The sequence below is a fragment of the Macrobrachium nipponense genome, chromosome 15 (genome assembly GCF_015104395.2).
Source record: "Macrobrachium nipponense isolate FS-2020 chromosome 15, ASM1510439v2, whole genome shotgun sequence".
Classification (NCBI taxonomy): domain Eukaryota; kingdom Metazoa; phylum Arthropoda; class Malacostraca; order Decapoda; family Palaemonidae; genus Macrobrachium; species Macrobrachium nipponense.
Genome location: NC_087208.1, coordinates 25848023 through 25860611, shown reverse-complemented (window position 1 = coordinate 25860611; position 12589 = coordinate 25848023). Strand labels below are relative to the sequence as shown.

The 12589-nt window shown below is 40.2% G+C and overlaps 1 protein-coding gene across 10 annotated transcripts in view; it reads left to right on the top strand.

Annotated features, from left to right (window-relative positions):
* Window positions 1-12589, top strand: part of LOC135227047 (serine/threonine-protein kinase 3-like) — a 164693-nt gene that overhangs the window by 22855 nt on the left and 129249 nt on the right. For 4 of the 10 annotated variants that reach the window (XM_064266847.1, XM_064266852.1, XM_064266849.1 and 1 more), the window contains exon 1: window positions 9329-9487. The exons of 2 other annotated variants lie outside the window; for them this stretch is intronic. The gene's annotated coding sequence lies outside the window, so the exon portion shown is untranslated. Of the gene's footprint in view, window positions 1-9327; window positions 9488-12589 lie in introns of those variants that run through there. 4 more of the 10 variants (XM_064266846.1, XM_064266844.1, XM_064266850.1 and 1 more) reach the window with 3 other exon arrangements.

Genomic DNA, 12589 nt, shown 5'->3' with positions numbered 1-12589 from the left:
TTTTCACACCATCCATGTGGGCTCCAGCTGCTTTGCTCACTTAGTTTAATTTTCATCTGGTCCTTCTGGTGTCCTTCTTCTAGTTGTCTCACTCTTTCATGGTGTTGTTCAGTTTGCTCATTATGAAGATTCCCAGGCAGCACCACAAGTGTCTAAAAGAGGTATTCTGTGGTATGTTTTAGTTGCTTGAGCATAAAAATGATTAACTTGCTAAAATGTAACCAGTGCAGTACTTTAGCCCATTAATTGGAAATCTAGTTGCAAACATAAAAATTGGTCATTTGAGCATGTTAGTTTTAGAATGAATTTCCATTTTCTCTGCATTTTATAAGAGTAGAAATTTGTGGTATTGTTTGCATGTCATATCAAAGGTAGATTATGAAATTAAAGTGTGGTTATAATATTCACTGGTTCACTTCAGTGTCAAGGGTAGTGATGCCAAAGTGACTGACGTGACAATAATAATAATAATAATGTTTACAGTTATCCCTTTTCTAACTCTACTGTGTCCTTTGAAGCCTTATTTTGTAAGTTATGTTAGTCTGTAAAGAAATTATGTACACTGTATTGAGCCAGGCAGTGTATATTTGAATGTCTTTACAACCACATTTTCTGTTTTTACTGATAACATTGCCTGCATTCTTGCTACAGTGTTTGAACTGTTCCGAATATTCGATCCTCACACACACACACACACACACACACACACCAGATCAATGCTATTCTTGCTGACAAGAACAAGTCGAGAAATTGAATATAATTTTGTTTTTACTGAAGTGTGAATAGCTTCTTCCTATTTTGAGCTGGGGATCGATATTTTGAAGGGGGTTGGGGGGGTGAGGAGGTGGCACCCCAGTGTCAAATTGCACACAAGAGCCTCCCTTCTTCTTCCCCCTCCCTCCACCTCATTTCATTTATTCATGTATTTGCACCCATGTTTAGTATTTACGAATTGTCATTTGTACAGAGTGTGATTACCAAGTCAGTTGGGAATTCCTTACGTTCTGAATGAATTTATGCGTACGCAAGCCCACGCATGTAAGAGACATGTAGGATAGAGATGTATTAGATGTATTTATAATTAATTTGAACTATTATATATAATTATGAAGTATTTTAAAAGAGCAGGCATTTTATTCTCTCTCTCTCTCTCTCTCTCTCTCTCTCTCTCTCTCTCTCTTTCCAGTCCTTCCTACAACCTCTCTCCTCCTCTCTCTCGGCTCTCCATCTCAATCTCTCTCTCTAATCCCAGTAAAAATATTTTAATAAAATTTTAATATAAAACGAAATATTTAGGGGGAGTCTCCTTTTCATGTTGGCGGCCTTCTCCTCTTCTCTCTCCTCATCCGTCTCCTTCTCCTCTCTCTTTTCCCTCCTCTCCTTCTCTCGTTCTCTCTCTCTCTTCTCTCTCTCCAGGATAATTTTGTTATAATAAAAACGAATATTTAGGGTTGGGAAGCTCCTTTCTGAAACGGAAACTCTCTCTCCTCTCTCTCTCTCCTTTCCTTCTTTCTCCAACTCTCTTCCTTTCTCTTTCCTCTCTTCTTCTCTCCGCTCTCTTCTCTCCTCTCTCTCTAGTAATATTTTATTATATAATAAAACGAATATTTAGGGTGGAAGCATCTTTCTGAAACGGAAACTCTCTCTCTCTCTCTCCTCTCTCTCTTCCGTCTCTCTCCTCTCTCTCTCCTCCTCTTCCTTCCTCTCCTTTGTTTTCTCTTCCAGTTTGTTCCTTTTTATAAGGGGATTCAATCGAATTAATTTGTTTTCCTTTCATCGGGGATTGAAGGTGTACGTTTTTTTTTATTCTTTTTTTCCCTTTTCTCATCTTTTTTAATTTTGACGCGTATTCCCCCGTGAGTCTCTTGCCCCAAACGATTGGCCTTGAGCATCGGGTTCGTTTGTGACGTCATCGTAAACAATGATGTGGTCTGATCTTTCGTGTTGTCTTACCTGCGGCCAATGCGTCTCTCTCTCTCTCTCTCTCTCTCTCTCTCTCTCTCTCTCTCTCTCTCTCTCTCTGTATATTATATATGTATATATATATATATATATATATATATATATATATATATATATATATATATATATATATATATATATATATAAGAGCATACATGATACGTCTCGCACATGTTCACTGTGCATCTTCAGTCTGCAAAAAATAACATAAGAATTGCTAAAATTTTCAAAAACTATTTTAAAAATAAAGTTATGAGAGAAAAAAATTATTTACAAAAATTGAAACTGAAAAAGATTACAGTAAAAAAAGACCCAGTTCTCACCACACACACACACACACACACACACACACACACACACACATATATATTATATATGTGTGTGTGTGAGATAAGTCTTTCAGGAGGTGTTGCATCTCTGCCCAAATACAAATACTATACCATTAGTGTTTGTGAAAGTCTTGATTGTCGTATGAAACTAGAGAAATCAATGGTTCAATTACAGTTTTTCTGCTTATTGGTGAGTGAAAAAGGTCTCGTTTTGACCAGTTTATTCGGAATCGATCTTTGGTTCCATCCCAGTGTTGGAAAACCAGAAAGAAAGACATGCACAAGTAATTCTGACACTTTTCCGAATAGGCCATTCTCGCTTTACACACGACACCTGATGAATAGTAATAATCCACGTAACCTGGGCTGAGAAGCTCTAAAGTAATGGTAACAATGAAAACTGTATATTGTGTGAATGTCCAAAGTATAATCAGCGGCGAACGTCAAGTTTTGGAAATAAATCGATCAATGAATGACCCATAGTATTTGTTGACAGTTGTTAAGTTTTGGAAATAAATCGATCAACGAATGACCCATAGTATTTGTTGACAGTTGTTAGAGGAATGAAGAGAGAAAAGTCGTCAAGGTCATGAAATGCGGTGTCGTTAGCTAGCTTTGTAATAGAAAAAGAGACAGAGAGCGATTGCTTGATTGCATCGAAGATTAGTATATGTGTCTGTACTCGCCTTTTTTATAGCCACTGTTTGCTCTTGCTCCAGGTTGTAAACGAAATATTTCCACTTAGACTTCTACATTTTATGACATGTCTATTCTGATTGACAGGTATATGCCCTCCATTTCCTGTTCTTTGTTGTGGGTTTCTTTATTTCCTTGTTGTTTTGTCTGTATTTGATTATTAGTTATTTTTTTCCCCTTTTTTTTTTTTTTTTTTTTTTTTTTTTTTTTTTTTTTTTTTTTTTACATAGGGGGGACTATGGTAGTAGGAATTTCCTTGAAGGCTACTGGCCTATTTAAGCGTTCTCCAGGTAAATCTCCTTGTAGGGGGTGTAGTGCCGTCAGTGCACCTCATACGGTGCACTGTAGGCATTACTGAAGGTTCTCAAGTTCTTCACAGCGTCCCTTCGGCCCCTACCTGCAACCTTTTTCATTGCTTGTACTGTCCCTCCGTTCCTATTCTCTTCTGTCTTGCTTTCCAACCTCTCCCAACAATTGATTTGAGGTTTTCCTCCTGTTACACCTTTCAGTTATTGTCAATTTCAGTTTCAGCGCTGAATGACCCCATCGGTCCCAGCTTTTCGCCTCTGCTCTAAATTTTATATTCTATTCATTATCTGCCCCAGTGTCCTAAAACTTTTCTTACTCATTTGTAAATAGATGAGCTGGGTCAGGTGAGCGATTATTATTATTATTATTTTGTATTGCACCTTAGCTTTGACTTTAGAAGTTCCAATTGCGTGATATCCTCAAGGAGATTCTCGGGCATTCCACTGAGGTGTGAGAGATGTGTACAGAAGTTCACTCTCTCACGTAAAGCCGTTGGTCCCGTTGCTGAATAACCACTGGTTCCATGCAACGTCAAAACCCCATACTAACAAACAAACACAGTCCATAGTTGTGTGGCGGACTAGAGGACCCCTGTAAAAACTGGGAAGTTAGACAGCGACAGCTATCCGAAAACAGCGAGGGAGACATTTCCGTACGTGAGAGGAATGACATAATAGCATCATGCCTACGTACTGTCATCACTTTGAACGTAGCTCAGCAGGAAAGGTCAAGCTAATGATTGTCTTTCTTGTGGGAAGTGACCTGGTCCATTTGGACTTCAGTGGCGACGTGTGGAAGTTATACTGGTGAGTAGCAGTATTCCAGAATTGGTGTGATAAACGTCACCCATTGTGTGACATTGCGATATCCCTTTCCTAACGACGTGACATGGTTATCTAGTTCCTCGTTGGACGAGTGGTTTTCGCGCTCGGCTACCAATCCGCTGGTCCTACGTACGATTCTCGGCGCGGCCAACGTGGAATCAGAGGAATGTATTTCTGGTGATAGAAATTCATTTTTCGATATAATGTGGTTCGGATCCCACAATAAGCTGCAAGTCACGTTGCTAGGTGACCAATTGGTTCCTAGCCACGTAAAAATACCTCTAATTCTTCGGGCCAGCCCTAGCAGAGCTGATAATCAGCTCAGTGGTCTGGTTAAACAAAGATATACTTAACTTTGACGTGCATGGTCAGCTCACCGACAGAATGACAGCGGAATGTAAACAGACACCATAAACATGGTCTGTCCAATACTGATTGATTGATAGGGAAGTGTAAACAGTCACTATGTGTATTATAATCAATCTACGTTTTTACGACACTTAGCTCGAATTCTGTGAGTATGCGACGACTGTGTTAGGTTAATGATTAGCGTGACTGGAGCGAATTTTTTGGCGAATTCTTACCGAAGTTTATGTGCTAAAAGATGTCCCCAAGAAAGGTTCCCTTAGGTTGGTAGTGCCGTCAGTGCACCTCACGGGGTGGGCTGTAGGCATTACTAAAGGTTCTTTGCAGCGTCCCTACGGCCGCGGAGCTGCAACCCCTTTCATTGCTTTTAATGTACATCCATTCTTGTCGTCTTTCTTCTATCTTGCTATCCACCGCCACCTGCCAGTGATTATTTCATAGTGCAACTGTCAGGTTTTCCTCCTGTTACACGTTTCAAAATTACCTACTCTCAAGTTCCTTTCCAGCGCTGAATAACCTCGTCAAGTTTGCTTGGCTTTTGGCCTAAGCTATAATTATAGTATCTCCCAAGAAAGGTCGAATATTTCCATGAGACTCATGAATTCATGAGTACATTTTTTAGCTATCCACAGAGAGAGAGAGAGAGAGAGAGAGAGAGAGAGAGAGAGAGAGAGAGAGAGAGAGTTTTATACTCCATGAAGTCTTTGCATAGCTGTCCAGAGAGAGGAGAGAGAGAGAATTTTTTTAACTTATTTAGTCGTTGTGCAGATATCCAAGAAAGTTTTTTTTTTTTTTTTTTTTTTTTTTTTTTTTTTTTTTTTGTGTACAACATTTAGACCTTGTGTACCAATGCCCTGCGACAGCAGGTGCCAAAACTGAAAATAGAGACGTCGCCTCACTGTTCTGGCAATCAGCTTGATTAACTACATAACGAACTGCACCTCGTTTGGTGAAGTGTGACATGGCAACAATGTAGCCGTGCCAGGTTTTGAAAGACTTAGTTTGTTCATTTTATGTCGGTGAATAATTCATTATCTCTTTGGTTAAATCATCCATATTACGTTTACATACACACATATAACGTGAGTAATTATTACATCACCGTGATTCATATAAATTATTCGAGCTACAAATGTCCTTTAATATATAATTCGCTCTACCTCGGAATTGATATATTTTCATATATGTAAACCGAAGGGGAATTTTTTTTAGTTGATAATTATTATCAATTAAAAAATTCCCCTTAAGTTTACATATATGAAAATATATCAATTCCGAGGTGGAGCGAATTAGATATAACGTGTATATATATACATACACACACACACACACACATATATATATATATATATATATATATATATATATATATATATATATATATATATATATATATAAATCTGCGTTTATTTTCGTCATAACAAAAAAGAGATGATGTAATTTTTCGTCTTGTATGCTTTGATCTGTACACGGAGGGCATTGTCTTTTTTTTTCCTCATTACTGTAATTGTTCTTTTGAAGCGAATACAGTTATTTCGCGTTTCCCTCCATAATTACTTAGTATACCGACGTACACGGTTGTTGTTTAATGAATACCTCGTGAATAACCACCGGCTTGTTAATGAAGAGTTGATTGTACCACGATGATGAATCCGCTTTCAGACGGTGGTTATAACTTTCCCGATAAACCTGAGTTGCGTCATGCCACCTTCCATAGAGAATGATATGAGTGTCAGTTGCTATGTCGGTTTCTTTCTTATCAAGTTCTCTTTTTAGTTTTCTGTAAAAGAAAACTATTGAGGAGGCTTTTTGTCTGTCCGTCCGCTCAAATATCTGAATTCAAAACTACTGTGGCTAGAGGGCTGCAAGTTCGTATGTTGATCATCCACCGTCCAGTCATCAAACATGCCAAATTGTAGCCCTCTAGTCTCAGTAGTTCTTATCTTATTTAAGGTTAAAGTAAGCCATGATTGTGCGTCTGACATTGCTATTGGTGCCAAGAACACAGGCCACCACCGGGCTGTGGCTGAGAGTTTCACGGGCTACGGCTTAGAGTTTCATACAGTATTATACGCTGTACAGAAAACTTGGTTGCGCCGAAGAAACTTTGGTGCACTTTTTACTCGTTTTGGAATTCAAACTTCTCCTCTGAGTTGCTTCATATTGTTTCCATTGCATTTACTTCTTTCATTCTTGGTTGACGACCAATTCCATCAACTTTTATGGGCTGGTCCTGCTGATGACGTGAATTGCCACTAGCTGAAGAATTGGTCTTGGTTTCGTCTCTGTCTCTGTTTATGCCTTCCTGTGTAGTTCCTCGCTGGACGCGTGGTTTTCGCTCTCGGCTGCCAATCCGGTGGTCCGAAGTTCGATTCCCGGCTCTGCCAACGCAGAATCAGAGGAATTTATTTCTGGTGATAGAAATTCATTTCTCGATATAGAGAAATTCTTTTCTCGATATAGTGTGGTTCGGATCCCACAATAAGCTGTTGGTCCTGTTGCTAGGTGACCAATTGGTTCTTAGCCGCGTAAAAATATCTAATCCTTCGGGCAAGCCCTAGGAGAGCTGTTAATCAGCTCAGTGGTCTGGTAAAACTAAGATATACTTATGCCTTCCTGTCTGCCTGACAGGTAGGGGAAGAAGAATTGACGAGTATATTGCAGCCGACTCTGTCACCCACACAAATCAGTCATCGGGAAGAAAGTGCCTACGTTATGTAACATAGTAATGGTTAGCGCACGCCGTGATCACTAATACTCGATGGAGCCTCAGTGGTCTCTATTCGTGTTTTTTTTTTTTTTTTTTTTTAAATTTTCTCTTTAGAATCCGACGCTTCTTGTAATTGAAGTTGTGAGAGATTTATGGTATTTGGACGTCTACAAATTTTGAGAACATTCTAGCGAAAATTAAGAACTTACATATATATATATATATATATATATATATATATATATATATATATATATATATATATTTTACAAAGAAGACTCGGTTTTACAAACGATGAAAGAGATTGGTAACTATTTGAATCCATACCAAAGTCCTTACGTGTAGATTAAGTCCTCAGGTGAGGAACACGTGTTTAGGATTAACCGAGGCTACCTGGATGGAACGAGGCGAGGCTAAGGACATTAACCAGGGTTAGTGTCATTCTTTACTTTATCTCGTAAGCTTCGTACAACTTGCGCTGCGTGGAGTCAAGATTGTAAAGACCCGAACTTAAATTAATTATTGATTTATTAACTTATTTTTTCTTTTATAATAAGTGGGGTCTTAGAGTTCTTTCTGTTTCATGCGTTGGATAATAATAATAATGATAATAATAATAATTATTATAATGTACTTTATTATTATTATTATTATTATTATTATTATTATTATTATTATTATTATTATTATGTACTTATTTGTATTAATGCAGATGCAAGGAGACTTATGAACCAAATATTTTTACATTCGTAATTATACTACTATGGGACCAATCAGTGCTACGTTATATTTTTGCCAAGGAGAACTAAAAAGAGCTTTATTCTTTTGGCCAGTTGTTACTTAAACATGTTTATGTTGATTTAATCTGACGTTTTTTTATTCCGCACCTGCCAGGCCAGGATATAGGTAATGAATCATAGTACATACTTGAGATTTTGAGTTAAAATAAGCGTTGCTTTTCTGGAAGGACAGTTTCTCAAAATCGTTTTTGATACCACGAGGAAAAAATTACACGCATTAAATATTTTCAAAATAGATTTCATTGGCTCAGTTGGTAAAGCAATGCAGACGAGCGTCTCTCTCTCTCTCTCTCTCTCTCTCTCTCTCTCTCTCTCTCGTCTCTCTCTCTCTCGTCTCTCTCTCTCATCTCTCACTCTTCCTCATCACGGAAAGAAGTGAGACTTGTGCATGACGCATAAAATGATACCAATTTCGTAGGGCGCATATACTATTTTTAAAGCTGTAAGAATTTGGTTGGCTAAACCAGTTGACAATTTTGTTGAGCAGGGCACTGAAAGAATGATTGTCTGCCACAGACGGTCGTAGTTACGCGTTTGCATCTGCAAATTATATTTGTTGCAGTATTGGGTAGATCGCGTAGGTGGCATAGAGATATTCTGATAATGGCGTTTCATGTTTTTTGAAACGCATTTGAAAATTCAACTAAATATTTTTTTGGGGGGGTTCGAAGGCCGCCAAGTAAGGAAAATATAAATTTTGTACTACGATACTCTCTGCATCTTTTATTTAACTATTTCAGCTCAGTATTCAGGTCTCGCGCATTTTGTCATCTGTTAAATAACAGTTTAGTCGAAGTAAGTTTTGTTAACAAAGATTTGAGTAGTATATAACCATCATTGCCTATTCATATATGGCCATGAGGAGAAGTGAGGATAATTATATTTGTTTTTTCGTTAAAACTCCATGAAACTGAAATGTGTCGGGGCCAACGTGGTCGGATTTCAGGATATACCTCGTCCGTTCGTATTCTTTTTCTTCCATCTGAATGTCCTCCCTCCCTCCCCCTCCCCCTCCCCAGTTCTCGGACAATAAATAGATTCACAGTGCAACGGCGATGTGTTCCTCCTGTGACACTTCAAACCTTCAATGACCTCATAGGTCCCAGCGCTTAGCCTTTGGCCCAAAATCTGTATTGCAATTCCGACGTGGTAAGTGAATGTGTTTTTCGTATGATTGTTTACAAGGGGGTGGGTTGTTGTGAGGAGGGTGGGGCGGGCACCGTTTCAGGAGGGTTGCTCACGGTGAGTCATTCGTAACTCCCCCCTCCCCCGGACGGGTACGGGGGGAGGTAGGGTTTCTCTCAGTCTCAGTCAAAGAGTTCAGTCAGTCAGCCTCAGTTTATCGTGGTGTCCTCGTGTGTCGACGCCGGGTGTGCTGCTGTTGTTCGGGCGCTCTCGCGCGCTCCCATTCGCCAACACATGGTCCTTTACGGCCGTCGATTGTCGCCAGGAAATTGTGCTCTCAATTGCAGCCGTATATTTGTTTTGTGTGTGGGTAGCAATATATTTTTTTTTATAAATGGTTGAAAAAAAAATCAAGTCACTAGAAGGCTGTGTCGTTATGTCATTTTGTTTATTGATGCAGCGAAGTGCAAGAATATTGTTCTAAAAAAAAATAGTCAGTGAAAAGTGAGCACATTAGAATAGCCTGAAAGAAAAGTGGGTTGCTAAACTAAACTTATTAAAAAAAGTGGGGGGAATGTGTCACTTGTTCCAATATTTCAGACTCGCTTCAGAGCATCGACTATTTAGCCAGAGTAATGAGTCTCCATCCGTGTGTGTTTTGTGAAAGGGAGAGGATTATGATGCCGAATGGATTCTACAGATCCTTCCGAAGCAGTATATACAGAGCATCATGTAATCTCCTTCAGGTAACGATATCAAGATGCAAAAAAGTATTCAACACTTGCCGAACATTCTCGTTCCCTCAGTAACTAGAGTCAAAGGTGCGAGTGACCCGAGGCTTTGGGAGATCGCAAGAATCTCGGTTTTCAAAAACCCCGGACGAGAGAACGTCTTGGACTCGGCAGGAACAGACTCCAGGTGTCACAGGTGTTGAGGAGCGAGTTCGAACAGCTGTCGTCGGTTCGGCCAGAAAGGCGGCTGTCGCAGAGGTTATGGAATGTGAGTTCGGATGTTGTCCGCGCCAGACCAAATTTGGCTGAGGGCACTATGGTCACTCAGGTCTGGCGTCCGAAAAAAAGTGAGGTCCAGTGTGAGGGTGCTCGGAAATATTCAGTATAACGTACGGTAATAACAAGCTCATGATTCCTCGAAGGACCGAGGGGGAGAGAGAGAGAGAGAATTCATGGATTCGTGTCATTGTCTTATTTAATAAAGGGGGGGGGGGACAATTATAACACCTCCTGCACGTCACAGACAAAGCCACTCTAGCGCCTCAGTGGCGTGATCGTTATGGTCTTGACCTGCCACCTCGGTGGCCGCGAGTTCGATTCTCGGTCATTCCACGGAGGGGTGTTAGATATGTGTATTTCTGGTGATAGAAGTTCACTCTCGACGTGGTTCGGAAGTCACGTTAAAGCGGTTGGTTCCGTTGCTGAATAACCACTGGTTCCATGCAACGTCAAAACACCATACAAACAAACAAACAAAGCCACTCTAATCTCTCGTTATTTCCTGCTTGTGCCGCATGCATGAGAGAAGAGGGCATGTGCATAGCCCAAGGAGAGAGAGAGAGAGAAGGGAAAGGGGGTGAGGTGGGTGGGAAAGGGAGTTGTTGGTAGGAGGGGTAGAGTGCGTTAAGTGATTCTCAGATTTGCTGGGAGTTGGGGGGGGGGATTCGGAAATATATTGTGGAGGCTCCTTGTGGGGGATATATTTGTCGGTTGTAGGACTCTCTCTCTCTCTCTCTCTCTGTGTGCAGTACTTGTACCCTAAGGAGGTGAAAATCTGACTTATTCCAGAGGATGTGGGGTTGGTTAGGATTGCTCTTCAACTGCCTGAAATGGATTATTGCGAATTTTTTTTCTTTATTTTGTACATTTTGTCTTTTTGTGACTTTCATGAGCATCACCTCTTCGGGTTATTGGCCCAGCTTTGTTTTTGTATGTTGTAAGTCACATGGAAAGTGTTGACATCTGTTCGTTATTTATTTTTTTATGTGAATTTCCTTCTGTTTATTATACCCAGCTTTTATGCGGAGAAAATTAAAAAATCTGACTGTTATGCTTTTATTGTTTCATAGTGCTTAATTATGCTTCATTTCCTAATGATAATAAAAGAGCACGAATGCAAGTTTTTATTATTTTTTTTTTAAAATTTTGTAGTCCTGAATTATAATGAATCATGTTTGGTAAGGAAGGTAGTGACGTATCTCCTTGGTCTTCGGAAACTTTTACGGGTTTGAGGGGAAATGTTGAAAGTTCCAAACAAAAGGTGAACGGAAACGTAGCATTCCACCTGCAGGTGGATCGTCTTGAAAATATGAAGAAGGATTTGTTTATCACTGGATTTAATGTTCGTGTATACTGGAGGAGTTATATGTTTTCACGTTTCCCTCTCCATATGAAATCATTTTGGTTTCTAGATAGGAAGTGGCCTGTGTACATACGATGCACTCCCCGTAGGGTTGGAAGTGCCGCCAGTGCACCTCATGCGATGCACTGTAGGCATTTACTAAAGATTCTTTGCAGCATTACTAAAGGTTCTTTGCAGCGTCCCTTTGGCCAGTAGTTGCTATCCCCTTTCGTTCCTTGTACTGTACTTCGTTTCATATTATTTTTCTGCCATCTTATTTTCCAACCCCTCCTAACAATGTTTCCATAGTGGAAATGCGAGAGGGGTTTCTCTAGTTACGCCGTTCAAAACTTTTACTGTCAGTTTCCCTTTCAGCTGTGAATTATCTCGTCAGTCCCAGTGCTTGGCCTTTGGACTAAATTCTATATTCAGTGCAGTCCAATCAACATATGATGTGCGGACACTGATACACCTTCGGTTTCTTTATGTAATCGTTACAGATACGAAAGGGGTCCACTGAGGGTGTGTTAATGGGGTTTGAGATTTAGAAAAACAAAAAAAAACTATCCGTTCCACAAACTAATGTTATCAAAACTCGCAGCCTTTGTTGTCCGGACACATATGTATCATGCTCTGTGATATGTTTCATAATATCCTTTGGTAATTCATTCTTGGCACGGCTCGATTCCTGCTTATCCAGCCACCGGAAGCGGGACCCTTCTCTCCTTTGTTTTCGGTGGGGCTTGGGGGAGCAAGGCCCATGGCGGGGGGTTGGAGAAGTGAGGGAGGGGGGGACGGATAAATGTTTCTGGATGCCATTATCCCATGTCCGGTGTAGCGGCGGCGGTAATTATCGTCGATTCGGGACATGCTGGTAACAGGGAACCTTTCTTTCCCCCAGGATGCAGTCCTTAGATAATGCTTACGTAGTCTGATGTATGTGCTGGATTGTCACCCCCCCCCCCTCTCTCTCTCTCTCTCTCTCTCTCTCTCTCTCTCTCTCTCTCTCTCTCTCTCTCTCTCTCTCTCTCTCAAATAGTTTTTGGTCCAGGATTTGGTTGACTGGCTGTTATGTAAGGCAGAAGTCCAGGCCCGGACTTCGCTGTCGTCTCTTGA